General features: G+C 38.2%; 1 long non-coding RNA gene and 1 pseudogene across 2 annotated transcripts in view; one reads left to right on the top strand and one right to left on the bottom strand.

Annotated features, from left to right (window-relative positions):
* Positions 1-17,441, top strand: part of LOC309609612 — a 526,119-nt gene that overhangs the window by 82,905 nt on the left and 425,773 nt on the right. The gene's annotated exons all lie outside the window — the stretch shown is intronic.
* On the bottom strand, positions 687-6,036 carry LOC309608678 (gamma-secretase subunit APH-1B pseudogene; annotated as a pseudogene). The gene has a single exon. The product of its transcript is annotated as a gamma-secretase subunit APH-1B pseudogene (transcript).

Genomic DNA, 17,441 nt, shown 5'->3' with positions numbered 1-17,441 from the left:
TTTTGATTTGCATTTCCCTAATAATTCGTGATGTTGAGCATATTTTCACGTGCCTGTTGGCCGCTTGTATGCCTTCCTTGGAAAAATGTCTATACAGATCCTCTGCCCAATTTTTAATCAGCTGTTTATTATGTTGTTGAGTTGTATGAGTTATTTCAGATATTCACCCCTTATTGGATATAAGATAGGTTGTCTTTCATTTTGTTTATGGTTCCCTTTGGTGTGCAGAAACTTTATTTTGATGTAGTCCCATTTGTTTATTTTTGCTTTTGTTTGCCTTGCCTGAGGTGACAGATCCAGAAAGAAGTTGCTAAAACCGATGTCAAAGACCATACTGCCTATGTTTTCCTCTAGGAGTTTTATGGTTTTAGGCCTTATATTTAAGTCTTTAATTCATTTTGAGTTAATTTTTGTGTATGACATAAGATAGTGGTCTAATTTCATTCTTTTGCTTGTGACAGTCCAGTTTTCCCAACATCATTTAGAGAAGAGACTGTCCTTTCTCCATTGTATATTTTTTACTCCTATCTCATAAATTAATTGTCCATATATGTGTGGAATAATTTCTGGGCTTTCAATTCTGTTCTATTGGATATGTGTGTCCACTTCTGCCATTACTATAGCTTTGTAGCTATAGCTTTGATTACTATAGCTTTGTAGAATAATTGAAAATATATTTGAGAATAATTTGAAATCGGGGAGTGTGATACCTCCAGATTTGTTCTTTCTTCTCAAGATTGCTTTGGCTATTCAGAGTCTTCTGTGGTTCTATATAAACTTTAAGATTTTTGTTCTATTTCTGTGAAAAAATGTCTCTGAGATTTTGATAGGAATGGTATTTAATCTATGGACTGCTTTGTGTTATATGGACATTTTAAGTGTTCATTCTTGCAATCCATGAGCATGAAATATCTTTCCTTTTTTGTGTGTCTTCTTCAGTTTCTTTCATCAATCTCTTATAGTTTTCAGTGTACAGGTCTTTCAGCTCCTTGGTTAAATTTATTCCTAGGTATTTTATTTTCTTTGTTGCAAAAGCAAATGAATTGTTCTCTTAGTTTCTCTTTCTGCTAGTTGATTGTTAGTGTACAGAAACACAACAGATTTTTATATATTGATTTTCTCTCCTCAACTTTACTGTATTCTTTTATCATTTCAACAGTTTTTTTGGTGGAGTCTTTAGGATTTTCTAAATATAACATGTCATCCACAAATAGTGATGGTTTTAATTCTTCCTTTCAAATATGGATGCATTTTATTTCTTTTTCTTGCCTAATTTTTCTGGCTAAGACTTGCAGTACTGTGCTGAGTAAGAGTGGTGAGAGTGGGCAATTTTGTCTTGTTCCTGATCTTCGAGTGATAGTTTTCAGTTTTTCACCATTGAGTATGATGTTAACTGTGGATTTGTCATATATGGTCTTCATTATGTTGAGGTACAACCTTTCTATACCCAATTTAATGAGAGTTTTTATTATAAATGGAGGTTGAACCTTGTCAAATGTTTTTTATGCATCTATTAAGATGATCATATGATTTTTATCCTTCATTTTGTTAAAATGGTGTATCATCTTGATTGATTTGCAGATGTTGAACCATGCTTACATTTCTGGAATAAATCCCACTTGATCCTGATGTAGCATCCTTTTAATGTATAGCTGTATTTGGTTTGCAAATATTTTGTTGAGGATTTTTGTATCTGTGTTCCTCAGAGATATCGGCTGTAATTTTCTTGTGTTGTCCTTGTCTGGTTTTGGTCTCAGGGTAATATTAGCCTCATAAAATGAGGTAGGCAGCATTCCCTCCTCTTCAACTTTTTGGAAGAGTTTGAGAAGAACAGGTATTAAATCTTCTTTAAATGTTTAGTAGAATTCACCAATGAAGCCATCTAGTCAGGACTTTAGTTTTTTGGGAAGTTTTAAATTATTGCTTCAATCTCCTTAATAGTGATCTGTCAATTCAGATTTTCTATTGCTTCAGTCAGTCTCAGAAGGTTGTATGAGTCTAAGAATTTATCCATTTTTTTTCCTAGGTTTTCCAATTTGTTGGTGCATAGCTGTTCACAGGAGTCTCACAGTCCTTTGTATCTCTGTGCTATTCATTGTAACTTCTCTTTTGTTTCTGATTTTATTTTAGTCTTCTCTCTTTTTTTCTCAGTGAGTTTAGCTAAAGTTTTGTCAATTTTATTTTTTCAAAGAACCAGCTCTTAGTTTCACTGATCTTTTCTATTGTCTTTTTAGTCTCCATTTCATTTATTTCCATTCTGATCTTTATTATTTCTTTCCTTCTACTGACTTTGTGCTTAGTTTGTTCTTCTTTTTCTAATTCCTTTAGGTGTAGGGTTAGATTGTTTATTTGAAAATTTTCTTGTTTCTTTAGGTAAGCCTGTATTGCTACAAACTTCCCTCTTAGTACCACTTTTGCTGCATCCCATAGATTTTGGTATGTCATTTTTTTCATTTTCACTTGTCTTCAGGTTTGTTTGGCGTTTTTTTCTCCTTGATTTCTTCATTGACTCAGTAGTTGTTCAGTAGCATGTTGTTTAGCCTCCATCTATTTGTGATTTTTCTAGCTTTCTTCTTGTAGTTGATGTCTAGTTTTATACTGTTTTTGTCAGAAAAAAAGTGCTTGATATAATTTCAGTCTTCTTAAATTTATTGAGACTCTTTTGTGTCCCAACATATGGTCTATCCTTGAGAATATTCCATATGCACTTGAGAAGAATGTATTCTGCTGCATTTGGATGGAATGTTTTATATATATCTATTAAGTCTATCAGGTCTAATGTTTCATTTAAGGTCAGTGTTTCCTGGTTGACTTTCTGTCTGGATGGCATATCCATTAATGTAAGCATGCTGTTAAAATCTCCTACTATTATTGTGTTGCTGTCAACTTCTCCCTTTAGGTCTGTTAATAATTGTTTTATATATTTTGGTGCTCCTATGTTAAATGCATATATATATTAATAAATATTACACCTTCTTGATGGTTGTTCCCTTTATCATTACAAAATGTCATTCTTTGTCTCTTGGTTTGTTTGTTTTGGTTTGGCTTTTTTGGCTTGAAGTCTATTTTATCTGATATGAGTATAGCTACACCCACTTTCTTTTGGCTTACCATTTGCTCAAAGTATCGTCTTCCATCCCATCACTTTGAGCCTATATTTGTCTTTAGAGCTGAGATGAGTCTCCTGGAGGCATTATATAGTTGGGTCTTGCTTATTACTCCACCCACAGCCACTCTGTGTCTTTTGATCAGTGGATTCAATCCATTTACATTTAGGATGATTATTAATAAACGAGGACTTAATACTTCCATTTTACCTTTTGTTTACTGCTTGCTCTATATGTCCATTGTCTCTTTTTCCTTGTGTTTCTGTGTTTCTCTTTTTTCTGTGTTTCTCTTTTTCCTTGTGTTTCCTTGTGCTTCCTGACTCCCATTAGAAAGGGCAACACTTAGACTAGATGATCATTAGTAAGTCAGTACAATCTATTACTGTAGTTAGAAGCACAGCCCACCATGTTCTCACAAAACAGGGTACAAGTGAAGCATGGGAAAACAGTTCACAGAGATGATAGCCCTTTAGCCTTTTGTCACTTCAGAACTTCAAAAGACAAAGGCTAACCAGGATTTGACATTCAGATACTTGCTTGCTAAGCACAAGCTGAGTTAGGAGATAGCTAAACATCTGATTCTTATTCAGTTACAGTGTTATCAGGAAGTTCCTATTTGGACATCGATGGCTCTCAACCTGGCTGCACATCGAAGTCATCTAGGAAGCTTTAAAAATTACCAAATGCCCAGATGAATTAAATCTGGAGGGTGGAGCCCAGAAATCAGTATTCTTTATGTTTCCCCAGGTGATTCTAACATGCAGTCAGTCTGCACACCACTGATGTATCCCTTTCAGAAAGCTGTTGCATGAAAGCCATATTGTATCCAGATAATTTTGTATTTTCTAACCCCCACCAGGAAAAGGGATTTTTAGAAAAAGGCACAGCTGTGCTTCTCTCAAGAGGCAGCTTAGTGTTTGGTAAGTGCTGGTTCTCACAGGTTATCTGGAGCGCGTGTTGAAGAGGAGGGAGCCCTTGTCTTGGCAGAGCAGGCAGAGTTTCAGGCTTTGGCAGCTGCCTCCAGAAGCAAAGGATGCCCAGATGCCCCTGAGCACCAGGATGATGTATGCTGACACCAGATTTAATCCACAACGAGGATTTATGAAGGTCAGGGCTGACACCAGCAGATGGGTGGGAAGGACTACAGAAGGGCATACCACTTTTTCTTCTCACAGCCATCAAAAAACACGAATGCCCCAGAACCCATGCAGCAATATGATCACCAACGTCATGAAAGCTGAATTTAGGAAGAACTGGGGAGGGTTTCCATGAATGCCCACTGTGCCCGGCCCCAAGGAGTCAGACAGGGTATTTACAAAGGAAAATGCTCCCCTCATGATTCCAAAGCCCAAGCCAGAAACATAAGCCAGCAATCGCATAGAGGGTGCTATGTCATCTGGGTTTATACTCTTCAAACCTTCACTGGCTTTTTTTTAGAGTTCGTAATATGCAAACTGGAACATTTCTTGGATAAGGACTGAGACTAACGTGCCAAAGATCAGATATTTCTGTATTGGTCCATCTTTGTTGTCAGCAGTGATTGCTGCCATGGACCAAACAAGGGAGGAAAGCAGCAGAGACACCAACCAGAAGCTCTGATGATGAGGAAGATGATGTGCAAGGGCCCAGCGGTGATGGTGAAGATGTAGAGGGCTAGCACAGGACCGAAGGCCATGAAGGCGCAGCCCAAGAACACAGCCACTGTCAAGGCCATCACCCGGGGGTCTGGGGGGAACGCAGGGGCACTGAGCACTGACAGAGCTGAGCCTGCGGGCAAAGGCGCAGGGCAGAGTGGAGGGGCAGAGGCGGGTTCTGTTGCTAGATTTTTTCTTAAAGCTGGTGAATTCTCTCTTCCACATCATCTGCTCTATTTCCAATGCATTCTTCATCTCATTTATTGAGTTCTTTAGCTCCAGAACTTCCGGGGTTTTTAGCATTTCTACCTCCTCGGTAACACATTCCTTTTGTTCATTAATTTTACTGCTGAACTCACTGAACTGCCTTTCTGAGTCTTCTGGTAGCTGGTTGAGTTTCTTCACAACAGCTATTTCGAATTCTCTATCAGTTAGATCACAATACTTCATCATGACTTTAAGTTTGGTTTCAGGAGACCTGTCGTTTTCTTTTTGTCATACTGTGTTACTATGGGTTTTCATGGTGCCTGGTAAGTCGTTTCTCTGACAACACATTTTAAGTAGTGAACATCTTTCTTGTTAGGTGAAGCTTTGTTTACTTTGATTCTAAAAATTACCAGGCTACGGGCTTCCCTGGTGGCACAGTGGTTGAGAATCTGCCTGCCAATGCAGGAGACATGGGTTCGAGCCCTGGTCTGGGAAGATCCCACATGCCGCGGAGCAACTGGACCCGTGAGCCACAACTACTGAGCCTGCGCGTCTGGAGCCTGTGCTCCGCAACAGGAGAGGCCGCGACAGTGAGAGGCCCGCGCACCGCGATGAAGAGTGGCCCCCGCTTGCCGCAACTAGAGAAAGCCCTCGCACAGAAACGAAGACACAACACAGCCAAAAATAAATAAATAAATAAATAAATTTAGTAAAAAAAATAAAAATAAAAATTACCAGGTTGATAATTAGAGGACTTTCTCTTTTTTTCAGTCGGTGGTACTACAGCACAAGCTTTCGGTTTCTCTTCCCTGAGTTGCCTCCGGCTGTATTTGAGAATCGGCACCTTCCGCTCTCCAGCGCCTCTGCCAGGGGTGTTGCCAGCGCTTATGCTCCCGGGATCGCTGGTGCCTTGCTCCTGCCAGTGTTGTTGCTGCCACTGACGTTGCCTCTGACGGCACCAGGATGGCAGGCACCTCCACCATGCCCAAGGTCACCTGGGCTGTGGGCCTGGCCACTGTGGCCGGGGGAGGGAGGTGGGGAGGGAACAAGGGTTAGGGGTGTCTTCTCTGCATCTGGGGCTGTCGGGATCGCAGGCGCTGCTGTCACGGCTGGGGATTCTGGAGTCTCGGGCACCACGGTGGCTGCAAGGACCAGGGTCATTGGCCCTGCAGCCACTGCCACCGGGTTCCTTGTGGCCATGGGTGCCACTGTGGCCAGGAGGCCACAGTCACGGGCGCCTGCTCCTCTGCTGCTACCAGCTCCCTGGGGCTGCGGCTCAGCTTCCATGGCCGGGGGCCAGCGTCACAGGCACTGCCTCCTTGCTCCCCCAGTTCTGCCTCTTCTGTGTGCCCCAATCCCCCAACCTCACATGTACAGACGTGTGGATCTCTCTGGCATCCTGGGGTGTTGGAACACCTTGGCTGAGGAATCTTTGCTGAGTTACGGATGTTTTACTAGTTGTAGATTGAATCGGAACGATAAAGAGCGTGTCTCTTGTGCCTATATCCACCACGTTTTGACCACTAGTCTGACTTTAGAATTTTCCTTGCCACTTGGTCCTTATTATAATCCTATAAACTATGAATCTCTGAGGAAAAAACTGGGCCTTAAGAAGTTAGATAACTTTTCCAAGGCCACACAGCTTGTAAGCGATGAAATTGGGATTTAAACCACATCTATTTGATTCCAAAGCCTCTATTTTTTCATCTATCAAAAAGGAGGTTTAATTGGATAATCTCTGAGGTTCCTAGAGATCCAGATTTCAGTGAGTCTATGGCTGGAATAAAGGATTATCTCAGCAGGCCTGGGTTGTCCAAATCTTGCACATTCCAAAGAAAATTTTGGTCCTTGTCTCGTTCCTGAGAGATAATCTCTAAGACTTTGCAACATCCTGCCTAATAAGAGTATTTCTGTTTTTCTGGGAACTTGGACCACTCCAGATAATTTATACTGACAATGCATATTTATTTATGGTGGGGCCGTGTGCCATGTAGTAATCGCTTGACCCTTGGAGGGGTTGGAGATTGAGTAAATAAGGCCACCCATATGGGCAATCAACCATGCCAATGTGACCAACCCCCAATAAAAACCATGGACACCAAGGTTTGGTTGAGCTTCCCTGGCAGAAGGTATTTCATGTGTGTTGTGACGTGTCACTGCTGGGAGAATTAAACACTGTCTGTGTATCTCTACTGGGAGAGGACATTAGAAACTTATGTCTGGTCTCTCCTGGACTCTGCCTTACGAACCTTTTACTTCTGCTGCTTTTCAGCTGTATCCCTTTGCTATAATAACCCATAGAAGTGAATATAACAGCTTTTCTGAGTTCTGTGAGTCCTTCTTGCTAATCATTTAACCCAAAAGTGGCCTTGGGGATTACCAAGCATACTGTGATTATTCTCAATTGTTTGTTGTCAACTCAGTATTACTGCTTCTTTGCCATCCAGAGAACCCAAGAGTGACATTTCTCAAAATTACTTTCCCCATATGATTATGAGGATTTGCCAATGAGAGACATTTTCATGAAACTTGGAAAGCAGAAGAGAAAGAGAAGCTATATTTGGCAGAAGAACTTTCAGTCAGATGCACAGACCAAGAATCAACAAACTTTTTCTGTAAAGGGCTAGACAGTAAATAGCTTAGTCTTTGCAGGCCAAACATTCTCTCTCACAACTACTAAACTCTGTCACTGTAAAGCAAAAGCAGCCATAAACAATATATAAACAAGTGAGTATAGCTATGTTCCAATAAACTTTATTTATGGACACTGAAATTAAATTCCATGTAATCATCACATGTCACAAAATATTATTCTGCTTTTGTTTTTTTTTCAACGATTTAAAAGCGTAAGTCTATTCTTAGCTCCCACACTGTACAAAAATAGGTGGCAGGCCAGATTTTTCCCATGACCATAGTTTGCCAACCCCTCACACAGAGAGTCAGCAGATATAGGATTCACAGTGGTGTCTTAGTGAGCTCTTAAGATCCACCCATTTCAGTGTTTCGGGGTGGGACTCTCAGAAATGGCTTCTCTGATTCTGATCCCCTAGCCTTTCAGATGGTTTGTAGGTCTTTAATTTCCTCTTTTAAAACACTTCATGCTTGAAATATACAGAGTGGTTTCTGCTTTAATGACCAAACTCTGGCTCTTAGAACGTTTAGTATTGGCAGCAGTTTCAGTAAAACAGAACCTCAAATAAGAGAATCTGCACTTTGTTCTACAATCTAAATGAATTTAAAATATGTAATAACCGGGGCTTCCCTGGTGGCGCAGTGGTTGAGAATCTGCCTGCCAATGCAGGGGACACGGGTTCGAGCCCTGGTCTGGGAAGATCCCACATACTGCGGAGCAACTAGGCCCACGAGCCACAATTAGTGAGCCTGCGCGTCTAGAGCCTGTGCTCCGCAACAAGAGAGGCCGTGATAATGAGAGGCTCGCGCACTGCGATGAAGAGTGGCCCCCGCTCACCGCAACTGGAGAAAGCCCTCTCACAGAAACGAAGACCCAACACAGCCATAAATAAATAAATAAATAAATAAAATTAAACAGATTGTTTTTTAAAAAAAAAAAAAGACGTAATAACCTCATTGCTAGTAAAAAGTGCATTTTTTGGTGCACAACATGCAATGACAAAATCATTCCTAAAATTTCCACTTCTAGTTGCCTAGAATTAAGTATCTAGAGAGAACTCAGTGTTGAAAGACTAAAGGACTATTGCAATAGCATGTTCGAGTAGGAAGTCTGATGACAGGGACTAGAGAGCTGACTGAATACATAACACTGCAGCCTACAGAAGGAAAACTTTAAAATTCTCAAGAAGTCAGAGAACCAAAGAGCCTTTCAGACTGTCCTGAAAGAACCTTTTATTTCTTGTAGCTACAGGGTTGAGATATCTGAAAATCAAAACCAAAATATGATCCTATCGTTGGCTGGATAACTATGAAAGTTGAACTCATAGTGAAGTTTGTCAAGCATCTTTTGTAAAAGTTAGGGTGTTGACTGGGAAAGAATGGGACCATGAGAATTGAAATGGGGCACTTGGAGAGATTCCGAAGGGAAGAAGAGACCATCACTCTCTACTGGCAGTAGCAGGCAGATGCTGAGCAGATGATGGATGAGAAGCACACAGCACCTGGGGACCACCCACTGCAATGTTGCTGGCTGAGATTATTGGCAGTGAGCCTCTTGATCTGCCCTTCCCTATCCCATCTGACAGGTGGGAAACCTCTAATCTCCTATATTCAGATACAAAGAGTAATTTCTATGTGCTTAAAAGAACACTCAGTAATATAATGACTAAACATGTTATCCAAACTATTAGAAAATTTGTTAATATGACATTGCACTTCTCAGCAATGCTAAACAAAAGGATTGTGCAAACCTGAAAAAGTAAGCCATGTTGCTAAAACAGGTAGGAATGGGTGGATATTGGTGAGTGTTCCCAGCCACGCGTACCATATATAACACGTTAGGACCCATGTATGTTTCCTAGACAGATACTGAGGAAATTTTCTCTGCATTAAGAGCTTTTGAGTCTTTTTATCTTTGTAGCTCAAGACCCTGTGCACTCAGTAAATGCTTATTTAGCATCTTGATTTGCCTGAGCAGAATGAATCCCTCCCTGCCCAACTGTTATTGACACCTTAATAGTCAACAACTAATATTATCAGCAATAATCAGCAATATAGCACTATTACATTAAAAGTCCCACAGTTGGGGGACTTCCCTGGTGGCACAGTGGTAAGACTTCACACTCCCAATGCAGGGGGCCTGGGTTCGATCCCCGGTTAGGGAAGTAGATCCCACATGCATGCCACAACTAAGAGTTTGCATGCCACAACTAAGGAGCCCACGTGTCACAACTAAGAAGCCAGAGAGCCACAACTAAGGAGCCCTGGAGCCGCAACTAAGGAGCCTGCCTGCTGCAACTAAGACCCAGGGCAACCAAATAAATAAATAAATATAGTAAAAAAATAAATAAATAAAAGTCCCAAAAAAAGTTGGCCTGTCTCACAAAGACCTTCAGATGGGGTCATGGATTATTTATTTTGTTTGGTCTAAAGCAACCCAACTTTCACTTCATATTTGCAAATTTGCACATTTCCAAACAAGGGAATTTTAGAACTTGGATATATTCAATGAAATTATGACTTGTTTTCCAAAATTTATGTGAATGTATTTTAGAACACAAAGAACACCCTATTTCTACTGTCAAAATTATTTTCCTTGCTTTAAACATAGTATGCCATGATTTAAACCTAAATAGATTTTTAAGGAAAGCATACTTTTCCATAGAATTTAGCTTTCTGTACTAATAAGATCTTTGGAAAGAATTCTATTGAATATTTTAAAATTACATTTGTAAAACTGCTATATGAAGGATTTTTCGTAGCATATTTTGGGTTATAAAGTTACTTTACACACATACAATAAAAGCCTCTCCTTGTGACGTGTTTCTTCATCTAGTGGGTAATATCTAGGGGACTTTTGATGCTAATAAAGTTCAAGAAAGAATACATAAAAGAAGAACACTCTATCAATCAACATTTCTGGATATATAAATATAACCATTTTATGGAAATTAACTAGCACTACTGGCCAATAGAGCACTTAGAAAAAGTTCAACAAAATAATGGAAAAAGCAGTATCAATGTGACATGTCTAAATAAATAAATAAATAAATAAAACCAAATTTTATCTGTTTATTTCTTTCTGAAGGCAGCATTGGCCATTTAATCTCAACATTCTGAATTTATTTCCACTGAGAGTAGGCACTTTGAAAGTCGGGACTTCAGTTCACCACTTCACTCAGCACTTAGAATATCAAGTGTAAGTAAAGCCCTCAGTTAGTATTCTTTTAATGACTGTAGCATGAATGGATAGAAAAATTTTTGTTACATTTTATTCTACCTTTATTTTTCCTCCACCCCACCCCCACTCATTAAAGACTGCATTTTTTAAAAGTTTAAGGACTCCATGTCTGCTCCAGTTACCATTAGCAACCTCTCAGACCATATATCTTATGTTTGCTCAACATCATCACTTGAATAACTTTCTTACAGACACCTCAAACTGAACCTGGGGTCTTTCCCTGCTCTCCCTCCCCTGCCTCACCATCCCTACCCCCAAGGTGCCCCCTATCTCAATAAACATCTCAACAATCTACCAGCTATCATCAAGGATCTTCCTTTACCTCTTCTTTTTTCTTACTCCCTAGATCCAGTCACTACTAAGCCCCGTAAGTTTTATTTCCAAAATCCTTTGCCAATCCATCTACCAGTCTTTCTTTCCACTAACACTAATCTGCACCCAACTCCATGTTAACCTGGCAAAAGGCTTTTAATTCTCTCTGCATTCACACTTGCCCCTCTAATTCATTCTTTGTAACTCAGCCAGAGAGATCTTTTTAAAACTCACACTAATTCAAGACTGGCTCCTGTTTAAAACCTTTCAATGAGGATAAGGAGAAAAGGGAACCCGTGCTCACACTCAGTGGGAATACAAATTGGTGCAGCCACTGTGGAAAACAGTATGGAGGTTTCTCAAAATATTAAAAATAGAGCTACCATATGATTCAGCCATCCCACGCCTAGGTATATATCCACAGGAAATGACAACAAGATATTGAAGAAATATCTGCACTTCCATGTTCACTGCAGCATTATTCACAATAGCCAGCACATGGAAACAACCTACGTGCCCATCAATGGATGAATGGATAAAGAAGATGTGGTGTGTGTATATACATTATTCCACTACACAATGGAATTCAGCCATAAGAAGGAAGGAAATCCTGCCACTTGCAACAACATAGATGGGCCTTGAGGGCATTATGCTAAGTGAAATAATCCAAACAGAGAAAGATAAATACTGCGTGGTATCTCTTATACGTGGAAGTTTTTTAAAAAGTCAAACTCTTAGAAACAGAGAGCAGAAAAATAGTGCCAGAGGCTATGGGGTGGTAGAAATAGGGAGAGGCTGATAAAAAGGTACAAACTTTCAACTGTTAAGATGAATAAGGTCTGAGGATCTAATGTAAAATATGGTGACTATAGTTGATAACATTGTCATATATAATATAAATTTGCTAAGAGAGTAGAACAAAAATTTTCTCACCAAAAAATAATAGCAAATAAACAAATATGTGTGGTGGCAGATGCATTAATTAAAGATTGGGGGAATTCTTTCACCATGTATATATATCAAATCACCACAATGTACATTTTATTAATAAATATCTTACAATTTTATTTGTCAATTATACCTCAATAAAACTGAAAAAAAAAATAAAATAAAATATAGATTTCCTTGTGGAAAAAAAAAACACAACACCATTCAAAGGCTTGTTTCCTTATGATTGACCTCTGCCTACATCTTCAGCCTCATTTTGTGTCACCATCCCCTCATTCATAACCACTCTCTTGTTGTGTTGCTGAGAAAGACAAGAGAGAGAGAGAGATCCATAATTCAATCAGAGGATATTTAGATAGCTTTAGACAGGAAGATCCGAGAATAAATAGATTAGTTTAATTCAATCAAGTGGTGAAGTAAGCTGGGTTGGGATTTTCAGACTCAAATCAGACAGAATTAGATAATGTTCAAAGTGAATCCGGGATATGTGCATTGTGAGAATACATTATCTGGAGGGCATGGAATTAAAAAAAAAAAAAAAAAAAAAAAAAACTCGTACTAGTTAGTAGCAAGGAGAAAATCAAACCTAAGACCACGCCAAAATTCTCCAGCCAATCAGCAGCCTCAGTGTGCTGGGATTTTTTTTGCCTCAATTTGCTTGAGAAGATAACCTCCATATTCTTGGAATAGTAAAAGCATTCTACTGATAGGCACCGGGCCACCACATGCAACTGTGCTGGGTGTGCACCGCCCAACTCTGGATTCTACCTAGTAGAGAGGAGCTGATATGACTGCTGCCCCCACAGTCAGGAAACCGTGCAGGCAGCCACACAGAGCAGTCTTCTTGAGTAAGTATATCTTACCTCCAGGTAAAATGTTAATACTTCTGTGTTAAGTTCGAGAAAAAAAATTTGTAATCAGTGGTTTGGTCTAGTATAGTTACTATTTTAAGCATTTGTAATATTGAAGAGAACTTAGCATATTAGAATACCTACAAGATTAGATTTACGAATCAGTAGGAAACAGCAGATTCAAACTGGGGAAATCTGAGAAAAGTTTTAATAAGGAGACTACTAAAAAGGGGTAAACAGTAGTATGAAGCTAGTGACAGTGGCAATTACCCATCAAGTCCTGAAGAGCATGAAGACAGTGTCATTACCAGAACCCAGAGGCAGAGAGGGTTGTATGGTATTGTGCTCTTAAAGTCAATCATTCCATCTGTCCTTCCTGACTTCTATTCCATCAGCCCTGCCAAGGATTTTATTCCCTGTGATATATCTCTTTCTGCTTAAAATACCTAGATTGGTTACTATTTCCTGCACTAAATCTGGACTGGCACAGATACCCAAAACAGTAGCAGAGACTAGACCTTCAAGGAGAGAAATGTGGGATTGATTATTTAATCTGATTGGATTGAATACAGGGATTATCTAGAGACTATGAAAAGTGAGACATTTGTAGTTCATGTACTAGCAAAATGATTGCTTAACTTATCACCTGTGATTTCTTAGAATGAAGTAACTATTGCAAGCAAAGCTTTACCAGAGAGCTTGGCAATTATAGTGGGAGTGGGTAATACAACAACTGTCTTGAAGAGCTTGGAAAGAGATTTTTAATTTTTATTTTAAAACATGTCCATAAAACCAGTAGTCTCCTTTAACTAGTCTAAACAAATCTCATATCCTTAAACCATAGGGCTCATGTACCTGAAAATCAGAATATGTTCCCAAAGAGTACAGAATTACAATATAAGTTTAATTCAGAGGAATAAATAATCTAACCTTACACCTAAAAGAACTAGCAAAAGAAAAACAAATGAAGCCCAAGACCAGTAGAAGAAAGGAAATAATAAAGATCAGAGTGAAATAAATGAGACAAAAAAAAACAATAGAAAAAAATCAGTGAAACAAAGAGCTGGTTCTTCGAAAGATAAAATTGACAAACTTTTAACCAAACTCATTAAGAAAAAAAAAAAAAGGCTCTAATAAAATCAGAAATGAAAAAGGAGAAATAACAATGGATATCACAGAAATACAAAGGATTATAATAGACTATTATGAGCAGCTATATGCCAACAAATTGAACAACCTAGAAGAAATGGACAAATACTTAGAATCATATAACCTTCCAAGACTGAATCAGGAAGAAATAGAAAATTTGAATAGATGAACTACTAGTAAGGAGTTGAATCAGTAATCAAAAAACCTCCCAATAACAAAAGTACAGGGCCAGATAGCTTCACAGGTGAATTCTATCAAACATTCAAGAAGGATCTAATACCTATCCTTCTCAAACTCTTCCAAAATATTGAAGAGGAGGGAACGTTACCTAACTCATTTTAAGAGGCCAACATTACCCTGACACCAAAACCAAAAACATATAACAAAAAAATGATAGGCCAATACCTCTGATGAACATAGCTGTAAAAATCCTCAACAAAATATTAGCAAACTGAATAGAACAATACATTAAAAGGATTATACACTCTCGTCAAGTAGGATTTATTCCAGGGATACACGGATAGTTCAACATCTGCAAATCAATCAACGTGATACACCATATTAGCAAAAAGAAGTATAAAAACCATATGATCATCTCGATAAACACATAAAAAGTATGTGACAAGATTCAACACACCCTTATAATAAAAACTATCAATAAAATGAATATAGAAGAAACATACCTCAACATAATAAAGTCTATGTAGGAGAAAATAACATCTAACATCATACTCAATGGTGAAAAACTGACAGCTATCTCTCCAAAATCAAGAACAAGACTTTCACTGCTCTTATTCAACGTGGTATTGGAAGTCCTAGCCAGAGCAATTGGACAAGAAAAAGATATAAAAGACATCCATATTGGAAAGGAAGAAATAAAACTATCACTATTTGCATATGACAGGGTTTTATATATAGGAAACCCTACAGATTCCACACACACACAAAAAAAAAACTATTAGAAATAATAATAAAGTTTCAGGGTACAAAATCACATACAAAAATCTGTTGTGTTCTTATACACTAACAATAAGTTGGAAGAAAGAAGTTAAGAAAATAATCCCATTTATAATCACAACAAAAAGAACAAAATACCTAGGGATAAATTTAACCAAGGAGGTGAAAGACCTTTACATGGAAAACTATAGGATATTGTTGAAAGAAATTGAAGAAGACACAAATAAATGGAAAACTATTCCATACTCATGGAATGGAAGAATTGTCATTATTAAAATGTCCATATTACCTAAAACAATCTGCAGATTCAATGAAATCCCTATCAAAAAATCCCAAGGACATTTTTCACAGAAATATAACAAAGAAATCTAAAATTTATATGGAGCCACAAAAGACTCTGAATAGCCAAAGCAATCCTGAGACACAAGAACAAATCCAGAGGTAACACACTCCCTGATTTCAAATTATACTACAAAGCTATAGTAATCAAAACAGCATGGCATTTGCACAAACACACACACACACACACACACACACACACAGATCAATGGAACAGAATTGAGAACCCAGAAATAAACCCATACATATACAATTAATTTACAACAAAGGAGCAAAGAACCTACAATGGAGAGAGAACAGTCTCTTCAATAAATGGTGTCGGCAAAATGGGACAGCCACAACCCCAAAAATGAAACTAGAACACCTATCTCATAACATACACAAAAATGGATTAAACTCATCTCAAAATGGATTAAACACTTGAATGTAAGACCTGAAACCATAAAACTCCTAGAAGAAAACATAGGCAGTGCTTTATTGACATTAGCTTTAGCAATATTTTTCTGGATATGTCTCTTCAGGCAAGAAAAACAAAGGCAAAAATAAACAAATGGGACTACATCAAACTAAAAAGCTGCTCACAGGAAAGAAACCATCAACAAATTGAAAAGACAACCTACTAAATGGGAGAAGATATTTGCAAATCATATACCAACAAGGGGTTAATAACCCAAATATATAAAGAACTCATAGAACTCAACTTCAACAACAAAAGAACAAATAACCTGATTAAAAAATGGGCAGATATCTGAATAGACATTTTTCCAAAAACATACAGATGCCCAACAGGGACATGAAAAGATGTTCAACATCACTAATTATTAGGTAAATGCAAATCAGAACCACGATGAAATATCATCTCACTCCTGTTAGAATGGTTATTATCAAAAAGGCAAGAAATAACAAGTGGTGGCAAGAACATGGAGGAAAGGGAACCCTCCCAACACTGTTGGTGGGAATGCGAATTGGTGCAGCCACTATGGAGAACAGTATGGAGATTCCTCAAAAAATTAAGAATAGAACTACCAGATGATCCAGCTATCCCACCTCTGGGTATTTACCCAAAGAATGTGAAAACACTAAATAGAAAAGACATATGCACCCTTATGTTCATCACGGCATTATTTGCAATAGCCAATATATGGAAATGACCTAAGTGCTCACCAGGGAATGAAAGGCTAATGAAGAAATGGTATATATATATATATATATATATATATATATATATATATATATATACACATATACATACACATACATATATATTAGATATATACATAATGGAATACTACTCAGCCATTAAAAAAGTTGAAATCTTGCCATTTGCAACAACATGAATGGATTATATTATGTAAATGAAATAAGACAGAGAAAGACAAATACCACATGATTACATTTAGATGCAGAATAAAAAACAAACAAAATAATAATTAATGACCAAACCAAACCAAATAAAAATAAACAGGTAAATATGGAGATCAGAGAAGTGGCTACCAGAGACGAAGGGGCTAGGTGGAGGGTGAAATGGGTAAAGGGGATCAACTGTATGGTGATGGGTGAAAACTAATTTTTTTGGTGGTGGGCATGCTTTAATGTATACAGAAGTCGAAATATAATGTACACAGGAAACTTATATAATGTTATAAACCAATGTTACCTTAATAAAAAATAAATTTTTTAAAAATTTTATTTCAGAGGCTCATCAGGCTTTTTATGTGAGAGCTAGGATATTGTTTGGAAAAACTGAGGCTTAAGAACTGGAATAGGGCCATTGGATGGATTTAGATGACTCCAAACTCCTCAAACCTACTAAATCTCCTTGAGCAGTTGCATCAGTTTTCAATTGCTGCATAACAAATTACCCCAAAACTTAGTGGCTTAAAATAACAAACATTTATCATCTCATGGCTTCTGAGGGTCAGGAATCTGGACCCAGCATAGCGGTTGCTTCTGACTCAGGGTCTCAGAGGCTGTTATGAACCTGAAGCTCGGGCTGCAGTCAGCTCCTGTTTTGACTGGTGAAGGACCCACTTCCAGGCTCACTCACAAGGCTACTGGAAAGCCA

Source organism: Balaenoptera borealis (genome assembly GCF_965194805.1).
Source record: "Balaenoptera borealis genome assembly, chromosome: 13".
Lineage (NCBI taxonomy): Eukaryota > Metazoa > Chordata > Mammalia > Artiodactyla > Balaenopteridae > Balaenoptera > Balaenoptera borealis.
This window is presented reverse-complemented; position numbering and strand designations above follow the sequence as displayed.